We start from the raw sequence: 14,082 nt of genomic DNA, 5'->3' as shown, positions 1-14,082 counted from the left end.
CACCTACACAACAATATATATAAAAATATATTATGTATATACTATATTAGATACATTTTATTTATATATAATACATATATCAAGAAAACTCTGTTTGGAAAGAATTTTAAAAGTATATATTATATATATAAAAAATTATGTATAAAACATATATATCCTTATATATCACAGTAAAATAAAAATAGTAAAATCTAACTGACAGATGTTACAACTTACTGTATGAACTTGTGATAAAGTAAAACAAATAAAAAAAACTCACTTACAAAACTTCTTGTATGAACTTGGCTCCCTCACTCCTATATCTCAACTCAGTTTCAAAAGGAATTCCATTTTCAAAATTTGGTGAGTTCTTCAGATCAGCCTTCTCATTGAAGAAGTCAAAAAAGTTTTTTGATGATGACATTTAGTTGGTTATAATACATTTTCTGTTAGAAGTTTAACAATATTGTTAACCTTTAGTTAAGCATTTACTTGTGTTTGGTATTCTGATGAAATTTTTCTGTTGAAAATATTTGTACAAATAGTTGTATGGTTTGAATGTTTCAAGGGCTTGAAATATTAATTTAAGTTATTTATAGAAGAAGTAAAAAAAGTTTTTTGGTGATGACATTTAGTTGGTTATAATACATTTTCTGTTAGAAGTTTAACAATATTGTTAAATTTTAGTTAAGCTTTTACTTGTGTTGGGTATCTTGATGATATTTTTCTGTTTAAAATATTTGTACAAATAGTTGTATGGTTTGAATGTTTCAAGGGCTTGAAATATTAATTTAAGTTATTCATAGAAGAAGTCTAAAAAATTTTTTGGTGATTACATTTAGTTGGTTATAATACATTTTCTGTTAGAAGTTTAACAATATTGTTACCCTCTAGTTAAGTTTTTACTTGTGTTGGGTATCTTGATGAAATTTTGCTGATTAAAATATTTGTATAAATAGTTTTATGGTTTGTATGTTTCAAGGACTTGAAATACTAATTTAAGTTATTATAAGCACTAATGTAATTTTAAATAGAGCTTACAAGTATTTAATGTTCATAACTTCCAAAAACAGACTAAATTCTAAGACATTGTTTAGTCTAGCTACATGAGAAGCAGTACTTTACAGCAGTATTATATCAACACTTATTCAGTTAAATACAACAAAATTTAAACTGATCTTTTTTGTGACTTAAAACTGCTTCTAATTCATAGTTTAGTCATAACAATTTCATTAAATCAATATGTTTTCAACTAAACATTATGTTTAGTTAATTACAAAAAAAAAAAACAAAGTTGTATGTAATCATTTAAATTGTTTCAGGCTTTTATCAAAGAACTATGTGACATTATAAGTCATTAAAAACACATTTAATGTTAATGTAATAGTTTAGTGTTCAAGACAAAATACCAGTAAATAGAGTTGACATATTTTGTTTGTTTATTGAAACATTTTAGAAATATCTTAACATAATAATGGTTTTATTATTTATTTTTAAGTAAAATAAAAAAAATCAAAAGTTGATCAGCTTTTAGATTTAAATTTGTACACATACAAGTTGTGTGAGAATTATAATAGAAATTGGGTATTAAACTATTTGAACTTTGTTTCAGAAATATTCAACAAGAGTTTTGTTGTAACATATTACACTATAATTATTGTAGTTATTTTTCATTCATAAATGTTTTTATAATTGTGTCTCTGTTTAGCATTCACTCACTATGCACAATGTGGCTTTTTGTTTTCTACCTGCTTCAAAAAGTTGTTACACCAATGACTAAGATCTAACTAGCTTTGGCAAAAATAGCAAAACGATTCAAACTAAACTACAACTAGAATGAGTTTGCAAAAGTTAAATGTAACCTGATGAAATTAAAGGCTTTAAGCTAGATATAAAAAATTTTATAGAAATTGTTAAGTGTTAAACATCTTTGGAGCAAACAAAAAACAGTTTCGTAAAACTTTGAGTTAAATACTTATTTTATATACTTTAATAACTGTGTCTTTGTTAAGCTTTCATTCACTATGCACAAAATTTTTTTTTATCTATTTGCTTCAAATATAAAGTTGAACAAGTTATAATATCAATGACTACAAAAACTCTGTAGTTTTTGGCAAAATGTTTTAAACTAAATTATAACTAAAATGAGTTTACAAAGCTTTAAATGTAATGCTATAAACAGATGAAAAAATGTTTCTAAATTCTACATAGTTCATCTTGAACAAATTATTCAGGGATAAACACTTTCAAATTAAATTAAAAACAGTTTTGTAAAATCTAAAGTTAAATACTTGTTTTATATACTTTTTAAATGGTGTCAATCGTAGTTTATATGAGCATGATGATTTTTTTAACTTTAATTTTAAACAACATGTTTAACCAAGTATCACTTATACAGTAAAAAAAGTAAAACTTAATGAAGAAAATTTATAAAAAGAATAGATAAAAGAATCATCAAACTAAAATAAGATTTTAACTGTTTAAACAAGTAAATTTAGCTTTTACAAATGAAAAAAAGTGATGTTTAACACTCCGTAAAATAAAAAATACTTTATGTTTGAAAAAGTTAAAATTCGCTCTGCTATGCTTAGATAGTGTTTCGATTTGTAGTTTTTAATGAATTCTGGAAAATCTTACATTTTAATGTGACATCACAACAAGAAAGCATTTTGCAAGATATTTTTTTGCCTGGGCCAAATCATTTGTTAAAAGTAGTTGTAGGAGAAGGAGCTCTAGGTTCTGGACTCTAATTTTTCTTCTCTTTCATTGTGCAGTTTGAGTACACTAAACAAAGTACTTTATTTATCAATTGCCAATGTTTATTAAGTAAAATCTTGTTAAAGAAGATTATTTTTATCATTACCTTATCTTCTAAAACATTAATTTCTTTATATTTTCTGAGTAAGTTTAAGAAATCACTTGATCTAGAAAGTGTTTTGAAAAGTATATTTTTAATGAATATTCTTTTGAGAAAAGCACTTGTAGTAGTAACATGTGTTAACTCTAAAACTATTTTTTTCTCTTGTTATTCTGTTTAAGTAAGCTTTGTAAAATACTAACAAACTCTATTTGATTGTCAATATTCTTGAAGACAAAACTAGTTCTTGATAGTTGTTTCTCATTTAATCTTTTAAAACTTTATATTTCTACATTGTTTGAGTAACTTAAAGAAAGCATTTGACATAGTTTGGGAATCAACAGTCTTGAAAGTTTATGTTGATAACTAATATTCATTTTCCCATGCAAAACCTATGAAAAAAATCTTTATTTGATCTTGTAATTCGTCATAGAATGAATATATCTTATTCATTGATAAAAATTGGCTCACAAGTATGACATTTCAGACAACATCAATTGGCTTTAATGCACTTACATGATGCTAGAAAAAAACTCTTTAATAAGAAGCTTTAAAACTTGCACCTCAGCCTTTGAAACACTATTGTTAAGTGAACTGAGTAAAAGAATGCTTTGAAAAATCTTTTGAACGACCTCTGAGTCAAAGTCTTTATCTTTTTAAGTTTTAACTATTCCTATAGGTTGAGTTTAGAAAATGGATCAAACTTTTATGGATTTTGTTTGGATGATGAGTACCTACTACAGCAGCTGTTGAGGTTAGTTTGTTTAATAGTTATTTAGATTGTTTGAATTTGTGCAAAACTTAGTATTTTTTGCCAGAGTTACTAGTTGAATATAAGAAAGTAAAGGTTTTTTGGATATTTTTAATAAATCATGATGTTAAGAATTTATATTTTCTACTTATTAGTTGTTGAGTCCTTTTGTTACTATAAAAATTTTTAAGTGCTCATGCTTGAACAACTTAAGCTTTAGATGTTAATTGAATTTTGCACAAATTCAGACTAGCACTTTCTATTCATAGAGCTGTAACCTTGGTTTATACCATAAACATATATTTGTCTTGTTGGGCTTCATTCTCCTAAGATTACCAAGTTACCTTTAAAGATAACTTTAATAAGACTTAAACATAAATAAAATCATTAAAAACATTTTGGTAAATTTTATAAGCTTGTGCAAAAAAGCATTGTATTCCTGAATAAAGCCCAAAGAGACGGTAAGTTAAGTATAGAAGTTTATTTACAACATAAAGTTTTAAGTAGGTTAATCTGACTGTACAAATGTAGTTTTTATATTCATAGATTAACAGTTAGTATTAAGAAGTACTTCTTAAAGTGTGCATGAAAGATTAGTAGCAAGAGCAATTATAAATCAAAATTGTTATTAGTTTCAAAAGTAAACTGTTTTATTAAACTGTTTAGAAAACAGTTAAACCATATGATGATAGGTTTGCTATTAAACAAAAAGCAAAAGTCTTGTAAGTTTACATTTATATATTTACAAAGCAGTTTACAGCAAGGAAGATTTAAAGGTTGTTATTGCATATGTGTGTGAGGTTTACTTTTACCTTTGCTTAAATTGTTCTATTTTTTTTTAACTAATTTTTAATCTTTTATCTATCTGAAATTTCTTTTTTTTTTCATGTGAATGCACTGACAAGCTTTTATCAACAACTTGCTGTACTGTTTTCTATGTATATAACAAATGTAAAGACTTTGGGAATAGTATAAATATTAGTTGAATGCAGCCATGAAGATTATAAATGATGTTAAATGCAGAGTTTTTAAGATGCAAGTATTTGACAAAGTTTAAAATGAACTACAGGCTACCAAACATATGTTATTGACACAAATTAGTATGGTTTAACTGTTTTAGTTTGTAACAATGTATTAATACGATAAACTCAAATCACCTTTAATTTCTATGCACACTTTAAGAAACACATAATAAGTTGTCTGAATTTAATGGTAAGCGTTAAAAGTTTAAGTCTATTGATAAATAGTATACCAGTTAATAAGTAGTAATGGTAGTAACTGTGCATGAGAAAGCTTTGTATTTATTAGATTGCTAGATTAATACTTAACAATGAGACAAACTTAACTGTCATGGAAAACTTTAGCTTATGTAAGTTGAATGACAATTAAAATGACATCCTGTAGTAGGAACAGTATGAAATTGAAGTTAAACAAAAATACAGTTACTACTCATATCAAAATTATTTCGACTGTTTAGTTTAATCTCAAGTGTTGATTTACTTTTAATAATTCAAGTTTATACTGTTTTGAAAAGGTTGCTAATTAAAATCAATTTACATAAGCAAGTTAAGTGACTTTTGTTTGAATATACAGTTCAACCATATAAATAGATTTGTCAATGTCCACATTTAGACTCATGTTCTATTTTTACTTGGTACATTTTATGTCATTAAAAAGTACACATATCTACTGATAAACTGTTTTCTATGTATTTGTAAAACATTAGGTAATAAACTAGGGTGGTGTTATGTCTGAAACTATATTTCATTTCATTTAGGATCTAAACCATAACTTAAAATTGTTATTTTAGCAAAATAAATACATCTATAAGGTACGCACTCTAAGAAGTACGCACCCGCATAAGGTACGCACTAATTTTTAACAGCACATTTTCTGTTGCAACTAAAGGTATTATTTAAGAAGTACGCATCCGCGTAAGGTACGCAGTAGATTTTTAATAACACATTTATTTAGTAGCTATATATGTTTTTATAAATAAAGTACGCAGCTGCATAAGGTACGCTCTGAATTTTTAAGGCCCCCCACCCATTTTTTCAAAAATGGGGAATCCCCAAAACCGAAAATGGGTGGGAAATTTTGGATGAAGATAATTTAAATAATTTTTTTAAGGCATTTCGCCGGCTCCGCCGGCGAAAAATTTTTCACATTTTCCTCTTCCCTTTTTCTCTGCGGCCTTTTTTCTTGAAGGCCACCTTTTTCTGTCAAATGGACCGTGAGTAGCGTAACTGCCAAACAAGTATACGTTTTTGCGTTATATTTGTACGGTCTTTATCTGTTATCTTTTACTAACCTTGAGCTTATGTGATCTAATTTGTCAATGTATAACCATTAAAGGCCTGACGGTAATATCGGTTGATAGTTTTTCAATTATTGACTGAGTGGTTTTATATTGATGAGTTTGATTAGTAAGTTTTGAGGTAGCGGACAAGAATTAAAAAAAAACAAAGGGCTACGGCCGGTCGATGACACGGTGCTCCGCACCTGTCATCTCCCCGGCCTGCCCTTAGTTTTTTTTTAATTCTTGTCCTTTAGGCCCGGTCACTATGCTGGTCGGCACCTAATTAGTTTTTTGTTTGATGTACGAGCAAATGTGCTAGTACTTTTAAGTCACAACTAAACTTTATTTTCACTTAATTAGAAGTTAAATTACTTATTATAATATCTACTTTCACCCTCACGTTGTATTTAAGGTAACAGATAAATGTGCTCTTAAAAATTAAAGCGTACCTTATGCGGGTGCGTATCTTATAGATGTATTTATTTTGCTGAAATAACATTTTTAAGTTATGGTTTAGATCCTAAATGAAATATAGTTTCAGACATTACACCACCCTAGTTTTTTCAGGTAACAGATAAAGCCAGTACAAATTACTCCTGAGCGTAAGTAGATTACTTAATGAGTTTTAAGCGTCATTAGTTTTAAAAAAGAAAGAAATAGATGTTATTATTAGTAATACATTGCATTGTTAACAGTACAAATCCATATACTTTGTAAGTAGTATCTTTGCAATACTGTATGTATATCACTTAAAGAGAAACTAAGCAAAAGTTTTCCATTTACATAAGTACATAAATATTTACGTCTTAATTTGTATAAATAAAGTTTGGCCATCTTTTAAATTAAACACTAACAAAATACTGTTTTTGTCCATAGTTTTTTATTTAATATTTCAAGATTTTTATTTGCTATTATTACGTCATAATCCAGTAGTCTCATAAAGACTCATCTTACTATTTTTCCTTTTAACTATAGTAATAAGTACATTAAAAGTATTAGATAATTGTGGTTTAATGGAAACAAAACTTAAGTTTTGTTTTATGCAGACAGTGCTATCACTAACTAACTATGCATGATCCATGACAAGCTTAAAATAGTATTTTGTTGAAATTTAATCTTATTTTAAAGTTCTTTATACTGCATGGACTAAGTAGTGCAACTCATGTATTATGAAATAACGACATAACTAACACTATTCATATGTGCATAATAACTACTAGATAGCTTGTGCTTCAATTAGATTTTTACGATAATGAACTCATAATCACTTAGTTTTGTTTTTTTGTTATGATTGAATACTTTTTATCTTGAAATCAAGATCACCAGTTTAGTCTAAATTACCAAGTTTATTTATTAATTCGATGTTAGTGATCCATTAGGGAACCTTTTTTTTGTGTTTTCTCTGAGTGTCTACATATGATTAAAGCTTGTTCAAACTGCAGCTAATATCATTGATTATGGTGGTTTATTAGATTATTTTTAAAGTTTCCAAAAGTAGGTAATTTTAGCTACATCCTATTGGTCAAAATACTTATTAAGTATTACAATAAAGTTATTAGATTAAACTTGCTTTCTGACTGAAGTACTAACTATTTTTTTGTATAGCTTGCTCTCACTATGGAACCATACAAACATAGTTGTGCTAACATTTATGATACATTATAATATTAATTTATTACAACAACAAAGTGAATTTATGTTTAAATTTTAGTCACTCTAACGTTGTATAAAAGAGATCAAATTACTCATACTTTTTGCTAGTTTTTTACAACCAGTATCTAAGCCACAAAATATTTAAGTTGTTCACTGTAGTCGTTATTATCAAGCATAATGCATTGTTGGAAACTTTAATTGTTACTTAAATAGACACTGAGATAAAGTTTTCCAAATAGCTTTTTTGGTCTCCTTCATAAAAATGTATATTTACACCTTAATTTGTATTCATAAAACGTGGCCACTTTTAAAAGTCTAACAAACAAATTACTGTTTTTATCATGAAATTTTGGTATTTTTAATTATTCATGATTATTGCGTCTTCATTTTGGGTAGTCTCATTTATTATAAATTACACATAGTAAATATCAGATATTGTTTAATTTTTAAATGTTTTTTACTTTAACAGCGAAGTATATACGTATCACATAATGCAGGCATTACTAATTTATGCATTATATATAAAGGATACCATGTTTTTTTATTTTAACATATATGTTAAACTAGTAATATTTTATTGCCTGATCTCGTTCAAACGAGTGAAACATTGTTTTGTTAATAAAGTTTAAAAGTTTGAATTGATTATTCTCCTTGTCATTTACAATAATACTACGTCATCATATAGCCTCATTAAGTATGGTATTTTTCTGTAAATTTTAATAGCATATGCTTTAATGTATTATTATAAACCATTCATGTTTTAGTTTTTTCTTAGTTATTGCATTGTTATTTATATTTTAATTGTTACACTTATTTTTGTTTATTATTAATGATCTGTAGAACTATTTGGTTGGTTTGATTTTGGATGCAATTAAACGCTAGGTTATTAGAATTCTATGCATGTGTTTATACTTTATTTAAGCGAAGCAGTTGTTTACGAGTTTAATATTGTTTTCCTTTAATTTTACTTCATAACTACAAATAATCCTACTTTGACCTTATCTACTTAGACTAGTTACTCTACATACAATTTTACTAAAAAAGTCTGTTTATTACCAATATAAAGTTCAATTGAATTAGGCAAATGTTCCCTAAATCTAGTTTTTAGATGTCTGCAACATACTTGTTTAAACGATTTGCTTACCTTACAAATTATTTACTAGAGATTTTAGTTTTTAATGGACCAACTTTTAATAAGCATTTAATGTTCAGTTGACGTACTTTTGTTACTCATACATAATGGTTTTGTCTAAGTTGTATTTTTGGAAAATTTGTCAATAAAGTTAAAAACATTAAAATAAGTTACTTCGTTGTAGCATTCATTGTAAACAATGTAGTTTTTTTCTGATGTTGTGGGGTCGTTTTCCATTGAATAAGTATTGAAAACTCGGAATTAGTTCAAAAAGTGCTTTATTTTTACCCTCTTAACAAAATTAGATCATATTTTAGTTAATGTTTCATTGATATTACTGTGGAAATATATAAAAGTTTGTGTATAAAAATGTTAGTATGGCTTCTTATGAATTTATACTAATGTTTATCTATAAGTCTGATTTGTTATTATACTTTAAATTTATTTTTTCATAATTTAATTCTACATACTTTGATAAATCTCGGTTTAAAAGTGGTTCCTGGATTAAAAAGTATGTTTTATTCAATGATTTATTTAGCCTTATATCTTTAGTTTTAATTTAATATGGGTCAATCGAAGTCTTACCAACCAAAAAAGGATCATGTTTTAGTTACTGTTTCATTGTTATTACTGTAGAATTACTTGAATTTGTTTAAACATTTTTATGGTTTTATCTACTTGAATTTGTTAATGGTTTAATTTATTCTAAAGTTTGTTTATTAGTCAAATTCGTTATTATACTTTAAACTTATTTTTTCCTAATTTACTTCTACTTCGATAAAAGTAAAGGTTTAAAAGTGATTTTTAGATTGAAAAGTATGTTTTACTCATGATTTATATATATTTTTAGTTAGACACTTCATTTTTTTTGTTGTTGTTGTTGTTACTGTAAAATAATTTTAAGGCTTATAAAAAACTTTTCCACGGGTTCTCTTCAGTTAATAATGTTTGCAAATAAGTTAACATTTTTTAAGTCCAAGTAATTAAGCATGATCTTTTATAGGCAAGTAATTTCCACTTAACTACCAATTAAGTTCAAATTTCTCATAACAAACGTCTTAGTTTGTCCACATAAAGTTGTATGCATTGTTATAGAAAACAAAATGTCTTTTTTGTCCATTTAATTTAGGTATTTTAGTTGAAATTTACTTAGTCTTGACACCCACTAATATTACGTCATCTTGTAGGCTCATTTAGTATGCTAACTTTCTCTAAATTTTAGTAACATATCGTTTAAAATGTCCAGATGTATGGATAAAGATCTTCTTGCTTTTTCTTAGTTTTTGTATTGTTGTTCGTAATTTATTACACTAACTTATATTTTTATTAATGAGCTGTGAACTATTGGGTCGGTTTGATTTTGGATGCATTGCTCAATAAGATAAATAATGTGGAAAGGGTATTTTTTTTACATCTAAACGTTAGATCTCTAGAAATCTATGCATGTGTTTGCATTTAATTTGAGTGAAGCACATGTTTACGAATATTCTTTTCCTTCAATTTTACTTCTCAACGTAACTCATTCTACAAATTATCCTACTTTGAATTACCTTATCTCCTAAGACTATTCACTCTACATCTAATTTTACTAAAAGTCTAGTTTGTTGTTGTATTATGTTTTTTTGTTTCGTAATTTAGCTCTACTTCTTCCCCAAGGCTAGGTAAAAACTAAATATAATTATATATACTTATGTTTAATATGAATTTTGTATGCTTTGAAAATCTTATAGGGTCTTTAAAGGTGGAAAAATTATTGATTTATAAGTGAATAAAACTCTATCAACTAAAAATAAACTCTTGGGTTAACTAAAATATATGTCTCACTCTTAGCGACATTAAATCGCATCAATTTTTAGATTTTTTTATGATTTCTTATGACTGTCAAGTTATTTAAACTTTTGTCCAACCTGAACTTTGAGCGTTTGTTATTGAGAGTTAATGCTGTTTCGTATTTAATTCTACTAACAGCCCAAAGCTAACTAAATACTAAACATAGTTTTATAGGTTTAAACTAAAAGTAAAGCTTAATGTTTTATAGTATATATCCTTGGTTTTTTAATATGAATGGTTAAGTTTTATAGTAGACAACCTTGGTATAATTATATAAGTAACACAAAAGTTTTGCATTGTAGTTTAGTTTATCAGTATTTATTGTGATTAAAATATTTAAAGTGTTTTATGATAATTAATACTAAGTCTCATAAATACCAAACATCTTGTAGACGGTTTGTTTATAAAGTCAGTTGAAAGTTGTCACTATTTCAGTTTAATTACAATTAGACATACTACGTGTTATTTGTTTTACTTAAAATTTATAAGCAACCATATGGATTTATTTGACAATAAAAACAATGTTTTAAAGCTCTGTACTTTTGATTAATTAAATCAAATGCCGTTACGCCAACTAATTCTTTAGTTATTTTTCAACAATAACTTTATTATTTCAAATAATTTTTTTAAAAGGTATTTGTCTAGTGTAGAAGAAAATTGTGGGATTAGTTGTGAATTATGTCATATTCGTATTTAAACATACCTCATTCTAACAATATTGAAATTAGATCCAATTTTGTATTTTAGTTGGTAGCTCAATATTTTGTTCGTATTACTGTAAAATTAATAAAAAGTTTGTTTGAAAAATATTCTCTATAGTTTCTCTAAAATTAATAGCGTTTGTTTTTAAGTCTAAAACGGTATTACATTTCGTAAGTTAATTCTACTTCTAGCCCACTACATTCATTATTAGTATTTTATTACCAATCATCATCTTGTTATGTTGGTTTGTATGATTAGTTCAACTTTATGTCTCAAACAATACCTATTTTACCTTCAAGTATTGAACACAGTTCAATATACTTCCTATCTAAAACCTTTATGACTTATTCAGTCCAGTTTCATGGTCAAATAATTTTTACTTGATATTCAACCGTTACACTAACTTTTTTAACGCTAAGTGTGTGTCTAATTCTAGTTAGTTTAACTTTAGTTTTTTTTTGTAAATATTCAAGCCTTGTTGTAAAATATCAATTTGTCCGCCATATTTATCTTATTTCTTCCTTAGGCTTTGCTTTGTTATATAAACGTGAAACATTTTTTTGTTAGTTATATCTTGTAGGTTGTTGTAGATATATTGCACATTAAGCATGAATACTTTGTATTTCTTTTTTCAGCTGTTAAAACATTTTCTAATCTTTTCTGTACCAGTCCATTGTTTTATCTTCTTATTTCCTACTTATTGTGTATATTTCTTTCAAGTTTAATTTTAACAACATCTGAGCTTGTTTGGTTTTTCAATTTAGTTTCTGTTTAAATATTGAAACAATCTCTCTAATAAACCAGCAATTCATTTATTTTCTTCCTAAAGTTTTTTAGTAGTTTAATTTTTAAGTAACTTCACAGTTAATTACTACGATTGTATTTTAAGCAAAATTCTTTTGAAGTACCAAAGTAGTATATAAACAGGGTTGCAAAAAGACTTAAAAACCAGGAATTTGACAATTTGGGTTAAAAAACTCTCAAAAAACCTAGAATTTTGAACTAAAATCATTAAAAAACCTGTAAAAATTTAAAAGAAAGAGTTTTTAATTATTGAAAATTCTATTAAATACGATTAATATAGATAAAATTATATATCACTAAAAAAATATTTAAATTTGCTTTATAGTACGTTGTTTTACTAGTTAAAAAAAAATTTCAGCTTTAATTATATTTTGTACTAAAAATGAGCAAAAAATCTTGTTCTTAAAAAAACCTGGAAGAAATTTTCAAAAAAAACTTTTGGTAACCCTGTATAAAGTTTCGTATTTTTGTACCGTGGTTTTTAGTATTATTTGCTGGATATTGACTACAAGTTATACATATTTGTAGTAAATAATCCGGCTATCATGCTCTAAATCAAGTTCAACAATTATACGGAACTGATTCAGAGTGACATCGTTGTTTTATGTTTCCTTGAATTAATCTTGTTTGTTCGCTGTATCGTCGCCTGTTCAAATTCCATGTCTAAAACATTGTAAGTTTTTATTTTGTTTTATTAAAAACACTTAGAATTAGTTTCTTGCCTAAACTAAAGCAAGTTCAAACATACCATTTTAAGACATTTCTAGCCCTTAGATTTGTTTTTGTTTCGAAGCTGAATTAAATTACTTGCATCACCTAAATAACTTTTAAATTTTAGTTTAACCGTTAAATTTTTGTCACTTTTTCACATCTTTCAAACACATGTAGTATCTCTGTTAGTTTTTGATTACTGCTTACAGTTCATATTGATTATATTTGATATATTTTTTACAATGTTTTGTATATATTTCGACCACAACTTTTTATCAAAATTTTTAATTATGTTCTAATGTTTCTAAACTTGCTCTAAAGTTTATTTTCAGTTCTTATTAAACAATTATTTTGATTTATCATTCTAAATTTGAAATTCACCCGTTTTTTATGCGATTTTTAAAATAAATCTAATAATCAAAATTTTTCTGTCCAGTCCACTTTTACTGTACAAAATTTTAAAAACATCGAAGTTTTAAGTACAGTGACGTAATAATTAAAACATTGACAATATTATTGATAGTATTAGTATTATTAGTAAAAGTTTAAATTCAAAAACTTAAAGTTATCAATCATCTGTAAAAAACCTTGATATCCAGCCTGACAACTGTGCTACAAACCATTAAAATATAGCAAGTTTACTTATAGTTAACATTTTATTGTTTTTTTGTTATTACAGTAAAGTTATTTAAAGGTTTACTTAAAAATAAATCTATGTGTTATACGGAACTGATTCAGAGTGACATCGTTGTTTTATGTTTCCTTGAATTAATCTTGTTTGTTCGCTGTATCGTCGCCTGTTCAAATTCCATGTCTAAAACATTGTAAGTTTTTATTTTGTTTTATTAAAAACACTTAGAATTAGTTTCTTGCCTAAACTAAAGCAAGTTCAAACATACCATTTTAAGACATTTCTAGCCCTTAGATTTGTTTTTGTTTCGAAGCTGAATTAAATTACTTGCATCACCTAAATAACTTTTAAATTTTAGTTTAACCGTTAAATTTTTGTCACTTTTTCACATCTTTCAAACACATGTAGTATCTCTGTTAGTTTTTGATTACTGCTTACAGTTCATATTGATTATATTTGATATATTTTTTACAATGTTTTGTATATATTTCGACCACAACTTTTTATCTAAATTTTCAATTATGTTCTAATGTTTCTAAACTTGCTCTAAAGTTTATTTTCAGTTCTTATTAAACAATTATTTTGATTTATCATTCTAAATTTGAAATTCACCCGTTTTTTATGCGATTTTTAAAATAAATCTAATAATCAAAATTTTTCTGTCCAGTCCACTTTTACTGTACAAAATTTTAAAAACATCGAAGTTTTAAGTACAGTGACGTAATAATTAAAA

This window comes from Thalia democratica, chromosome 3 (genome assembly GCF_965202585.1).
Source record: "Thalia democratica chromosome 3, ktThaDemo2.hap1.1, whole genome shotgun sequence".
Classification (NCBI taxonomy): Eukaryota; Metazoa; Chordata; class Thaliacea; order Salpida; family Salpidae; genus Thalia; species Thalia democratica.
The sequence above is the reverse complement of the archived record's forward strand: the minus strand, read 5'-3'. Positions refer to the sequence as shown.